General features: G+C 43.8%; 1 long non-coding RNA gene across 2 annotated transcripts in view; it reads right to left on the bottom strand.

The window, feature by feature from the left end:
- Window positions 1-971: 971 nt before the first annotated feature.
- The window catches only part of LOC123835300 (uncharacterized), a 220842-nt gene continuing 208868 nt past the window's right edge, over window positions 972-12945 (bottom strand). For both annotated transcript variants that reach the window (XR_010406372.1, XR_010406373.1), the window contains 4 exons: window positions 9856-10010; window positions 9300-9447; window positions 5188-5320; window positions 972-5096 (listed from right to left, as the gene is read on the bottom strand). This is a non-coding gene — a long non-coding RNA (uncharacterized LOC123835300). The remainder of the gene's footprint in view (window positions 5097-5187; window positions 5321-9299; window positions 9448-9855; window positions 10011-12945) is intronic.

Raw genomic sequence — 12945 nt, 5'->3', positions numbered from 1 at the left:
TCAGTCAACTCGCCACCAACACCGGCCCATGTAAGACTGGGAAGCACGTTTCCCAGAACCCCTCTCCCTGCATGGTTCCAGGCTCCAGTGTGCAGTAACAGGAAGGTGCAGAAGATTTGGGAGGCGGAAAGGGCAGGAACCATTATTCCGGTGTTGGATGGGGCAGGGTCATGGACGTCTCCCCACCAGCTCCCACTCTGCGACCCCCCTTTGGTGGCTCGAGGTGGCAGCTTCTTGGACTCTTCCTGAGGCTGCCGGCTTTCCTCACCCCAATGCTGCAAGCTCAAGTCTTTGGTGACAATTTCACTAGTTGTCTAGCTGCAGCCTTCAAGACCCTCAGTCCCCCAGCACCCCCCGCATCGTGGAAGCCATCATAACCATGTGAAACCCTTTATTTTTGTAAACTTTAGAGAGACTCTGTTTGAGCCTGATACAACCTCCAGCAAGAGACTAAAGGATGATTCATCTCTGCAGGAACTAGACCAGACCAAGGGAGGAAAAAACCCCCAAACTTATAAATGATATTGGGAATCCTCAATGAAACAGCTCAATCTCCACTCAATCACCCTGTATTAGCTTTCTACTGCCACAATGACAAATTACTACAAACCGAGCGGCTTAGAACAACACAGTTTTACTGTCTTACCGTTCTGAAGGCCAGAAGTCGGATACAGGTCTTCCTGGGGTAAAACCTGGGTCTGCAGGGCCGCGTTCCCTTCTGGAAGCTCTAGGGGAGATTGCTTCCTTGCTTTCTGCAGCTTCTAAAGGCCGACTGCGCTCCTTGGCCAGCAACGTTGCATCTCTCTGACCTTCCATAGTCACGTCTCCCTCTGACCACAGCTGGGAAAGGTACTCTGCTTTTAAGGACTCGTGTGACTAGATTGATACTACCTGGGTAAGGCACGCTTCTCTCCCGGTCTCGGGATCCTTAACCGGAAACACCTGTGCAGAACCCTTTTTGCCATCTAAAGCATGTTTCCACAGGTTCTGGGGATTGAGACGAGGGCATCTCTGGGAGGTCCTTATTTTGCCTACCCCACATCCTAAAATGAGGTCCAGGAGTTGGTAAGTCCTGACAAGGTAGACAGAGTTTCCAACAGTTTTAAGGCCCAGTCCGTAAGTATAAATGGATAGTCTAGAATCTACAGACATTTGAGCAAACTTCTAACATGAAAGACAAAACTAAAACCAGGCACACAAAGAACCTAGAAGAAACAGATAATGTCATGACCAGAAACCTTCAAAAAGGAAAAAAAAAAAAAAGGATTTAACATCCTTAGAAACATTTCTGAGCCCTCAAAACAAAACAAAATGCTAAGAAACACCTTTCAGATGTTAAATATATATTAGCAGAAATCAGAATTCAGTGTTAAATTTTGGAAATAGCAGGGGGAATTTTCCCAGAAAGTAGGACAAGATCAAAACAATGAAAAACTGGAAAGGAAACAAATGGGAAAAATCACAGCATTATTCCGGGAGGGCCAATGTATGAAAAATAAGAGTTCTAGAAAGAGAAGAGTGAGGAAAGAGAATTATCTAAGAAATAACAGAGGGATATTTTCTAGAATTAAAGACATAAGCCTCCAGAATGAAAGGGACATTAAGCTCTTGGCCAAATAAATGAAGACGCCCTCTATCCTGGCACGTAATTGTGACATTTAAACTCAAGGAATAAACAGACTGGTCTAAAACTTCTGGAGAAAAAGAGCCAAAAATCTGCGTTTTCTCAGACTTTTCAACAGCACTGGGAGTCAGAAATGGACATTATAGTTCTGTAGTAAAGAACTGGTATTAAGTAAGTACATGGAAAATTAAGCAAATTAAAAAAAAGGAAATTACTAATTGCATAATTTAAAAAGTTTTAAAAGGAAATGTCAAACTGTATCGCTACATGGTCAACAGGACTGATAGAACTACCAACACTAATTCTTGACTTAACCAAAAATCATGCTGTAACTAAGTCGTTAAAGTGGACAGAGTAGGATGCAGAGGAGTGGTGGTGTTAAGAGCCAAATCCTCATTTCCATAGTAGGAGAGTAAAATAAAGTCAAAACCAAGAAATAGCAGTAAGAACACTTTGCATGGAGGAAACAAAAGAAACCGATAAATGGGCTGAGAGGGGCTGCTTTGAGGGAGGGCAGAGGACAGCCCTTCATTATTGTAGGACTCGGTGCCGCTGACTCGTTGGTCTATGCACATAGGACAGTGACAGAAATAAAAACATAAATGTAAAGAACAACCCAAATGCCCATCAAACAGATGTGTGGATGAACAAATTGTGGTCCACCCACATAACGGGATAGGATTCAGCCTTAAAAAGGAATGAAGTGCGGACGCATGCTACAACATGGATGAACCTTGACAACATTATGCCAAGTGAGACTCCAATCACGAAAAGCCACATATTGTGTGATTCCATTGTATGAATGTCTAGAATAGGCAAATGCACAGAAAGCAGATGAGTGGGTGCCAGGAGCGAGGAGGAGGGGAGAATGAGGAGGTGTTTACTTCATGGCTATGGGGCTTCTTTTGGGGGTGATGGAAATGTTCTGGAATTAGTTGTGATGGTGGCACAAGGTCATGAATGTCCTAAAAGCCACTGAATTATACACTTTAAAATGGTTGAAATGTGAATTTTATGTTATGTGAATTTTACCTCAATAATAAAGAAACATAAGGAACACAGTATAATGGATTCTATCTAGCATACAAATTCTATTTCATTTTTGCCTAAATGAGAATTGTTTACAAAGTCTCTACATGTTTATACATTCTTTGGTTTTAGTAAACACAGGACAATGAATCAAACTGAAGCCTTTGATGATTTATGGTTTTCACAGTACCTGCGATTCAGTCATCATTTTGAATAAGTCAAGATTATGTATTTCAGACACAATAGGCAGAAATGAATTATGTACTAACCTCAAATGTAGTATTAGAAATATTTATGCGTGCAGTTCTTCAGTAAACCTAACAGCTTGCTTTCTTGTAATCTGACACTTTCATTTCAAAGTTGAGAAATGCAGAAAATTTAATGAATTCAGAGTTCTGGGAAGTAGTATGTTGTAATGAGGTTACATTGTGTTTTGCTCCCTTTTTCCCAATTATATTTCATTTCTCTCTCCTTTGGCACCCTCTCCTTCTGCAACCTTTTCTACTGTTTTTCTCAGTAGTCAATTATTGAAAATCAGTGAGTCTTTCTGGCAATGGAGAAGAGCTGGACCCCTTAAATCAAGCCTAGAAGCAAACCTCGGCTACTAAGATTTGGGGTCTCATGTGTGCATTAATTTCCAGAGTTCAAATCTGTTTATTTATTTATTTTTTTATGACTTATTTGGGTTCTTTGGTAGGTCACCAAGGAGATTAATTTTAAAGTCCTGTCTTGCTTAACGGCTTTTTAGGATCTACACAAAGCTTAGCTGAAGTCATCTGATTTTCTCATTATATACCCTGTTAAAAAATTCAACCAGGAGATTATATGTAGAAGTAGGATGTCCTTTCTCTTTCAAACAACATCACTCACTTTTTCCTGAAAGCTTTATTTTTATGATTTGTTAAGGACTACCTGGAAATGCTGCAAAATAATGCAGCTTAATGTTTAAGCAATCAGGGAATAGTAATTTTTATTACCCTTTTACAGTTTTATTTACAAAATGTTTACAAAGATTAAGCATTTGTAGTACATGATTAATTCGTTGTAAAATTCTGGTAATACAAACTGATACTAAAGGAAAACCCAAGAAGACTAAGTGACTTGGCCAGGATCACACTGCATAGGAATCAAGAGAAAAGGAAATCAGTTCTCTTAGATGGATAGTTTTCATTTACATACTTATAAGAAAATTAAGTCATTACATATTATATAAAAATTAATTTGTACCAACATGATAATGCAAAATAACCACTGGCAAATCTCATATTTGATATTCTTATTAAATGAAAATCCAAGTTTTAGTTTATTAAAAAAGCATTATTGCTTTTTAGTAAGGTAGACGACATTTAGAAGTATTTCTGACTTGTTAGGGTCTTACCATTTTTTATTTGTAGCCACTCCCACCTCCCCCCCAGTGATTTCACATAATAGACTTTAAAAAAAAGATTTTTATTTATTTATTTATTTAGAAAGTGCATACATGCGAGCAGGGGGAGGGGCAGAGGGAGACGGAGAGGGAGAATCTCAAGCACACTCCCCACTGAGCATGGAGCCCGACACGGCGCTCAATCTCACAACTCTGAGACCATGACCCGAGCAGAAACCAAGAGTCAGATGCTTAACCAACTGAGCCACCCAGCTGCTCCTAGACATTTTTCATTAAGTTAATATAATGGTTATTTTTCTTAGTAATTATAAACAAGACCCCTAATTAAAGATCTTGCTAATATTCCTTTATTATCTGTGAGTAGATCTCCCAGATTTTAGCAAACGTATACGCATTTCTTCTCTCTACACACAAGCACACACATGCACAGTTATGAGGCACGGTATCTACTAGGCTATTAAAATATGATACCAATCCTGGAATAGAAAAAGGACATCAGTGGAAAAACTAGTGAGATGTGAAAAAGTCTGAAATTCAGTCACCAGTAAAGTGCCAATGTTGGTTTCTTAGTATTGACAAATGTACCATGGTTACATAAGATATTAATAATAGAGGAAACTGGATGAGGGACAGAAGACAACTCTATTACCTGTGCAACTTTTCTGTAAATCTAAAGTGATTCTCCAACAACATGTTTATCTAAAAACAAATTAGGTACAATAAGCAGGAAGTTTGAGCCTAGATAGGAGTACTACCAGCCATAACAGTCATCTATTGCTGCATTAAGAAGTAACCCCAGAATGTAGTGGTTAAAAGTAATAAGCATGTATTATGTAACAATTTCTGTGGGTCCTCTAGTTCAGGGTCTCTCAGGGCTGCAGTCAAGGTGTTGGCTAGAGCTGCAGTCATCCCCACCCTTGTCGAGAGAGGATTCATTTCCAAGCTCATGTGGCTCTAGGCAGGCCTCGGGTCATCATGAGCTGCTGCCTGAAGACATCCGTTCCTTTCTACCTGGGTCTCTCCACTGGGCAGTTCCTGACATGGCAGGGGACTTTCCTTAGAGAAAGACAGAGAGAGAGCATGAGCTAACACAAAAGCACGACAGGATCAGCCCATTTGTAACCTAATCTTGGAAGTGACGCCTCACCTTAGCCATATTCCATCCAAGAGAAGTCGGTCACTTGGTCCAGCCCAGGCTCCACGGGAGGGTGTGAACACCAGCACGTGGGGTTCAGTGGGGGCCATCACCCAGATGAGCACCCCCATCATTACATCAACCACTATGAAAAGAACAGTACTCATTAAGATCACAGGCACAGGAATCAGAGAGATCTGGGTTCATACACCTGCCTGAAAACTTGATAGTTACATGATCGGGGACAAGTTACTTTGTTCTTTGTGGTTTGTTTTCTCATCTGCAAAATGGGAATGATGATAATTATAATACCTACTTCCCATAAATAAATATACCTACCTTTACTCTATTTTGAAAGAGTAAATTAGATAATTCATGTAAAATGCTCAGCAAGTGACTGGCACAAAATAAGAGCTCGGTGTTGGCCGCCATCATCATCGTGATTGTTTATTATCCGATTTAGAATGCAAATCTAATGTCGACAAGCTGTGAAACCCTAGGCAAGTGACTTAACTTTTCTGTGCTTCTACTTCCTCATCTAGGACTTGGGGAAAATACTATCCACCTGGCAACTGCTGGGCAGTTGGCACGTAGTAAGCTGTAAATTATTATTTTTAATGGATGCAGTCTGCTCAGCAAACATTCACTGCCTGTTAGAGTTAGGGCACATCTGTTTTCGTGGCTTTGCTGTTCTCTAAAACAGAGACAAACATCCTTCCATAATAACTATTCTCCCCAAGGCTAACTCATTAAATATATCAACTCCTAATACTTATGCACAGAAGAAAAAAAACACATGGCTAATCCATAATGGAACGTACATCAAAATCATATATAAAAGTTTTAGAAAAAGATACATGCCCTTTGAAGCAGATTTATTGTCCTCTACTTAAATTTAGGTCATCCCTGAGAGTAGTTTTCATTCCCCGTGTATTTGGCAAATGAAAATGGGAGAGAAACCCTGAATTGGCTGAACAGAGGAAGCACAGCCCAGAAGGAACATTTGCTACAGAAGATCCTGCATGCGTATGTGAGTATGAACTGAACGTACAGAGTGTGAATTAGCTCCCGCCCCTCGCAAATGCGAGGATCTCAGAGGCGGGCAGAGAAGACGGGGAAGTGAGTTAAGTGATCACAGGACCACATGGAGCGCACCATCAGGTTCTAAAGAACAGAGAAGAAAGCCTCTGCCAGTGCTCTAAGCCTCAAAGTGCAAGACCAAGTGAAGGCCTCACAGACATGCACACACGAGCCAGGGGTTAAAGAATTAGCTGGAGCGCCCAGGCGGAGGAGGAGGAGGAGGAGGAGGAGGAGGAGGAGGAGGGGAGGGCCGGGCAGAGCAAACAGGGTATGCACAAGCTTGGAAATGCGGAGGTACCTGGAGGGGCAGCAGCATTAAGGGGCTGGGTGAACTCAGGAAACAGGCTGGGAGACGAGTGCGAATCATGAAGGACGGAGAAGGAACAAGGTCACACGCGTGCTTCAGAAAGATAATCGGCGTTAACACAAAAACGGGACTGAAGGTGGGAGGTGGGACAAGAAAGCCACCGAGCTGGCTCAAGGGTGGATTATACAGAGTGGAGGAAGAACGGCCACAGGACTTGGTGAGGTGGGTGTCCCGGGGCGGCGGGGGCAAGGGAGCGAGAACCGTCCTACAAGTCTGCGGGGTCCAGCCTTAACCGTGGGGTAGAGCAGGGGAGTGGGGGGGGGTGGGGTAGGGAAGAGAATGGGCACGGCTTTGGTATATTAAATTGAGCCAGGTTTAGAATAGCTGGTAGAACTATCTAGGAGCCGCTGACAAAATGGCAGTGAAGAGTTCTGGAAAACTATCTGTACCTAGAGCTCCAGTTCAGGGGAAATTAGTACCTTGCGGGTGTTCCTGGAACCAGGGGAGTGAGCAAGATCAGTCAGGGAGAACAGAGCCAGGGAGGAAAGCACCTGAGAGGGCTTGGGGGAAATAGTAACCACAGGACAGCAAAATCAGAAGCGACATGACCTCATTTGATGTGGGCGGCAGAAAGTTTTGGCTGCCAATTCCAAGTGTTTTCCTAAAGAAGAAGGTCAACAGGAGGAAGGGGGTGTGAGAAGGGTAGGGAAGGCAGAGAGGCCTGGGCCTTGCTGAGCAGCGTAGAGATCACTTGTTAGGCCAGCTAGCTTCTCCAGGAAGGCGAGAGAATGGGGGTACAAGGCCTGGCATTCCACCAGGGGCCCCCGCCCGGGTGTCTGGGATGCCGTGGGGAGACACAGGGTGGCAACAGCAGGCTGACCTTTGGGCTAGATCAGTACCTGTGGGCCCAAGTGGCATGGATGACCCCTAGGAGCTCATTCTGAAGCCTGTTCTCCCCACCTTGCTTGGTTCTGGAAAACCAGTGCTGTTTTTGAGGACCTCACCGCTTCCCTTCCATGCTGAGAAGGTATAATTTAGGGAAAGAGTTCAAATATAACCCCTGGCTTGCTTTACCTTGTTCTCTGACGGAACTGAGCCGTATTAACGTAGTTCTGTCCTAGACACAGAAACCTAGTTACCTGTACCAGTTTTCTTCATGTGCCTTGTTAGACTGAACTTCTAGCCGGCTTGAGCCTGGCACTGCCTTTTATGAAAGTTGACCTGGTTAACCACGGAATGAGCTCACTGCCAGGCAGGAGAGGGTTCGCAGATGAGGTCACGACACACGTGTCCCACCAGGAACAGAATTTACTCCCTGGCTGCTCCTTTCAAATGACCCGAGGCAGTCTTTGATTTTATCCATTTTTTTCTAGGTATCTAGCATCGAAACAAAAAATCCTCAGAAATTCCGTGGAGTTTTCTCTAAAATCAAACTACTGGCCACCTGCTAACAGTTAATCAGTTATCAGCGTTATAACGCACGCAATTCAGGGCAGAGAGAGTCAAGGTAAAAACTAAAGCACTGCTTCGGTATTTCTGCTCCGTATTTCCATTTTCTCGGTTCTTATTCGTGGCCCCAAAGGTCACCAACATATTTTCTCTCCTTTCGTCAGCTGCACGGTGCTCTTCCCCAATCATTATAACCGATTTCAGATGGTGCTAGAAAATTATATTGACTCTGAACACCAAAAGAAATCAGTCATCCTCTAAGGGGTCACAGGACGACGTGAGGGTCGGGAGGGACCCAGGAGTGATAAATCCACCGTACGTTTGGCCCTTTAACCCTCACACGATGAGTCTGGCCTGCAGAAGGATTATCACACAAAACAAAGTTCTAATAACAAAGACATCCCATCCCTATAACGAGCTTGTTAAATGTGACACCACGGCTGGCAGGGTTAAGGAGCGCGTCAGCTGCACCAGGCCGACTCTGTGGCCGTCTGCGCTTTGCTTTCAGATACTCTGGGGCCGTCCCATTCATTCCTTTCACCCACTAGTACTGACGCTGGTCTCCCCCAAGAACACTGATTTCAAATGGTGCTAGACAATCACTATTTAAATCTAAACCACCATATGAAACCAGCTTCCTGGAGAAGCTTTATCATCTATTTTTTCTTCAGAATGCTCTCTTATAATAGGCTCAAGACAACCTAGAAAGGAAAAAGTTGAAACGTGGCTGTGGCCATTTCACTTCTGTGGTCTGAAAAGAGCTTTCGCGAACCACGTATGCATACACTGTTATCACCAAATCTGGGGGGGGGGGGCACGCCTGTGACTCTTTCTGCTCGGCTCCGTTTTGTCACCCAGAGGCAGTGGCACACGTCAACCCCTTTACTCCTGATGGGAAGTCAAGAGTGAGCCTTTACTTGGGTGAAGAAGCAGAGGCCCTCCTGGTGTCAAAGTATCCAGCGGCAGGATCTCGAGGACGTGGTGCTGATGATGAACCTGACCATGCACATAGAAAGCGCGCACAATAAGAGGGTGCTCTGGGAGAAACTGGAGAAAACACTTTCCTAAACCTTACTTTCTCTTTGGGATAGTTTTGTTTGATTCAAAAGCTTATTCTAATTTTAGGGTCCAAGGAGGACAACGGACTAGCTCAGAGGCAAAGTCACAGTCAATGGTCCTAAGGTTTTTTGCCAGAATGGGATTCCTTCAATCACACCTATGAGTTAAAGATTTTTGTTAGCTTTACTTAAGATTCTCCTCCCCTACAACCCAAAAGTCAGGCTTTTACCTCTCAATTTTCCTTGGCAGATTATTTTTTGCTGGTTTTCTCCTTCCCACTATGGTTCCCGGTATCCTTTTATTAGGAAGACTGTTGTCATCCCCTTAGTGTTCTAAGAATCCAAGAAGATACTTCATGCATCCAGGCCATGGGCCACCTAACAGGATAGACATTCTTTTTTTTTTTTAAACTGTTATGAAAAGTTTCAGACATACATTACATCAGAATGACAATAAAATGCCTTCCTAAATTCATCAACTGCTGTTCGTTTTTGCCATTTTTGCTTTAGCTATGCGACGTGTATGTAAGAAATGTGTATATTTCTTTGCCGGATTGTTTGAAGTAAGTTGACAACCATCCCAACACTCTGCTCCTAACTTGTTGAGCAGGTCTAAAAACACGAGGTCATTCTTCTACATAATTATAATACCTTTACCATACCTAAGAAAATGAACAATTCTTAGTATCCTTTAGTACCCAGGCCATATGCAACTTTTCCCATCAGCCCAGATCCCATCGGGGTTCACTCACTCAGACTCTTTTTAACCTAAAATGCTCCCCATACCTTTCCTTGGTTTTATCATGACAGCATCGCCTTGTGAAGATGGGCTCTAATCCTGGTGGCACCATTCGCCCAGTCTGTTTTCTTGGCTTAAATGAATTCACCAACCTTCAAGCTTCTCCTTTTGACTTTCCTCATGCACCATCCTCATTTGTCATCTGTGATGAGTATGGGAAGAGCAGCCAGTTACGATGTGCCTGTGGTTGTTGGTTTCAAGTGGGTTCAGCAGGTGCCAGGTCGGGAGGGGCAGGGGGCCTGGCTTAGGTCTGACGAACATTCTTACCCCTTACCGGTGGGGCCAGTTACCTCTTCCTAAGGAGATCCCAACACAAATTCCTCCTTCTTTAGGGAAAAGCATCCACTGAACAGGATGCTCAGGCTGCTCCTGTTCCTGGGCTGGTTTTCTCATCCTCAGTAAGTAAGGGAATGACACCATGGGCTTACAAGGATGTGGAGCAATCACCACAGCAAAGATGCAACAGCTCACTGACTGTGAAGGAATGCATCTACTCTGCGAAGTGACAGTCACCTGTTTCAACCTGTTTCAACCAGTCAATTCAAGCATTGAAACTTAAAAAAGTCCCAAGACAAAGGGCGCCTGGGTGGCTCAGTTGGTTAAGCGACTGCCTTCAGCTCAGGTCATGATTCCAGGGTCCTGGGATCGAGTCCCGCATTGGGCTTCCTGCTCCTCAGGGAGCCTGCTTCTCCCTCTCCCACTCCCCCTGCTTGTGTCCCCTCTCTCGTTGTGTCTCTCTGTGTCACATAAATAAATAAAATCTTTAAAAAAAAAAAAAAAGTCCCAAGACAGAAGAATCCCTGCAACCCTTCAATAACTATTTCATGAATTTTGTGACTCATTTAGGGATCCACCGCATCCCTCTGTGTGTGCTATTATAATTCATAAGATCAGTACCGAAGAATGCAAGGTGCAGCCAGATTATGCTCATCATTTCAAAAAATCCAAAATCCAAACAGAAAGGTCTGATTATTATTATTATTATTTTTTTTTACAAATGACTAGTCACAACTTTTGCCTACTACCAGTTAGAAGTGTTTTTCAAGTGACTTGACACTTCAGTTATGGGGACAATTTTCCCTAAAGCATGAATTTCTTCCTTTTACTTATGTCTGATAAGATCATACATATCTCTCACCTCAAATGCACGTCACACCCATATATACATGTATGTACTCCACACACAACCATTGGGTTTGGCTCCCTTAGCAGAAACAGATATGGTAGGTTTTCTGCATTCTGCCTTACGCCTGCTTTTCAAAACACGCAGCAGAAGAGCAAAGGTGGATATGCTCTCTTGCCTCTAGCTTTGTCTCTTCCTGTGAGCGGTCCGACAAGGCGTTTTCAGCAGACACAACTTAGTAAGCACAGCCTTTGAGCATACTTCTCTGCAGTTTTTAAGCCCTTGGGGAGAAACTGAGGTACCGAGTTGGTGACTCTAAAATGACTGAGAACACGCTGAAAGAGAGGTCTTGAGTTCAGGCCTCTGTTTTCACATCCTCTTCTAAAGCACGAGGCCAGTTTCTTGAAAATAAGTCTACGTGAGGAGACTGGCGACCCAAATAACTCGGGGGAAAAGTCACACTGTTTGCTCGTAGGAGATGAAAATGAGTAAGTTGATAAATCAATAGGGGCTCCTTCATTCTCTTTCCAGTACGTGCACGGGGAAAACAGGGTGACAGCGACCAGCTCCTTAACTTGGGTGAAGAAGTATCTGCTTACTTTGTTGAGTCTTTCAGCGACATTCAGTGACTAGGAAGGACGGTCGTCTGTGAACACGGGCAGGCTTCTGTTCCTCCGTGTCCTCCAATCTCCAACAATCAACCTGATTGTTCTGTATTTTTAGGCCAGGATGCGGGGAGGGCTGAATTTCTGTAACTCGGGGTGTTTCTATTTTAACCATTTAACCAAAGGTGCAGGACCTTAAAATGGTCCTGCACCTTTTGAAAGAAGTGTTATTTTTTGGCCAGTTCTTTGTCACACACAGAACACACCCCTAGAATTGTTCAACCCTCCATCTCTAGCATTAACATAATCACCTTTCAAGAACAAAAATCCTTCCTTGGCATCTCTTGGCCCACAGGCCCTGAGAATGGGTCTCCATTTCAAAACCCAGTCTGTACCAGCATACTTCATGCTGTTTTTGAGCAAGCTTGCCCCTTTGTATTTTTCCTTCCAGATCTGATAGGAAAGTTGGAGCCTGGAACGTGAATCCATAAACCACACCGTGAGCTCCTGTGTGGCAAAAACGGAACCGAGCAAGCACATTGTTTTCACTCCAGTGGAATGCCAGTCCGTTCTTGCATGAGCAAGCTGGATTAAGAGAACCTCCCCGGAGGCTCGAGGATTGCACAAGAAGACTGAATCTGCCTAGGACACTTCTTTAAGACTGCGGCTTTAAAAGGTTGCGGACATCAGGACACGGCAGTCCTAACTTGAGTACTTAGGCCAGACTGGAAAGGCATAGCTGGGGTGTTCAGTTCCAAGTCATTCTCTTGTTGACTTGCACACCTTTAAAGAATGCTTTCTTGCAAGAAGCAGACGAATGAGTGGTGCAGGCAGGATCTGGGGCTGTGGTTCTGGGCTGAAGTCCTGGCGGTGCTGTTTATGAACGATGGGGTCTTGGGCAATCCTTGAATTTTTCTGAGCCTTGGTATCCTGAGCTAGAGAATGGAGCTACACTTTCGTATGCTAGAGTGGTTGTGAGAGTCATGGGGAATTCAGTACATGGAAACAGTCGATGATTTTTAAAGCACTACACACATATTTCTCATTTTATTAGATGGGTCAGAACTCCGGAGTGCCTTTCCAGGGTAAAGGCCAGAATAACCTCAGGTAGATGGGAAGGCATTCTGAGAAATGATAGCTTCCATTTTTGGAACGCCTCCCTCCTCTGTGCCAGGCACCGTGCTTCGTGCTTTCTGTGCATTTTCTCAACATTAGCAACCACCGAACGAGGCTGATGGTATCTCCCTTTTCCAGGTGAGGGAACAGAGATTTAAAGAGGGCACGTGACTTGCTCTTGGTCACAAAGCTTCTGAATGGCAAATCCAAATCCAGATTTGCCCGATTCCAAG

This window comes from Mirounga angustirostris, unplaced genomic scaffold (assembly GCF_029215605.1).
Source record: "Mirounga angustirostris isolate CCGP_5_RB_7025 unplaced genomic scaffold, mMirAng1.0.hap1 SCAF_12, whole genome shotgun sequence".
Taxonomy (NCBI): Eukaryota; Metazoa; Chordata; class Mammalia; order Carnivora; family Phocidae; genus Mirounga; species Mirounga angustirostris.
This window is presented reverse-complemented; position numbering and strand designations above follow the sequence as displayed.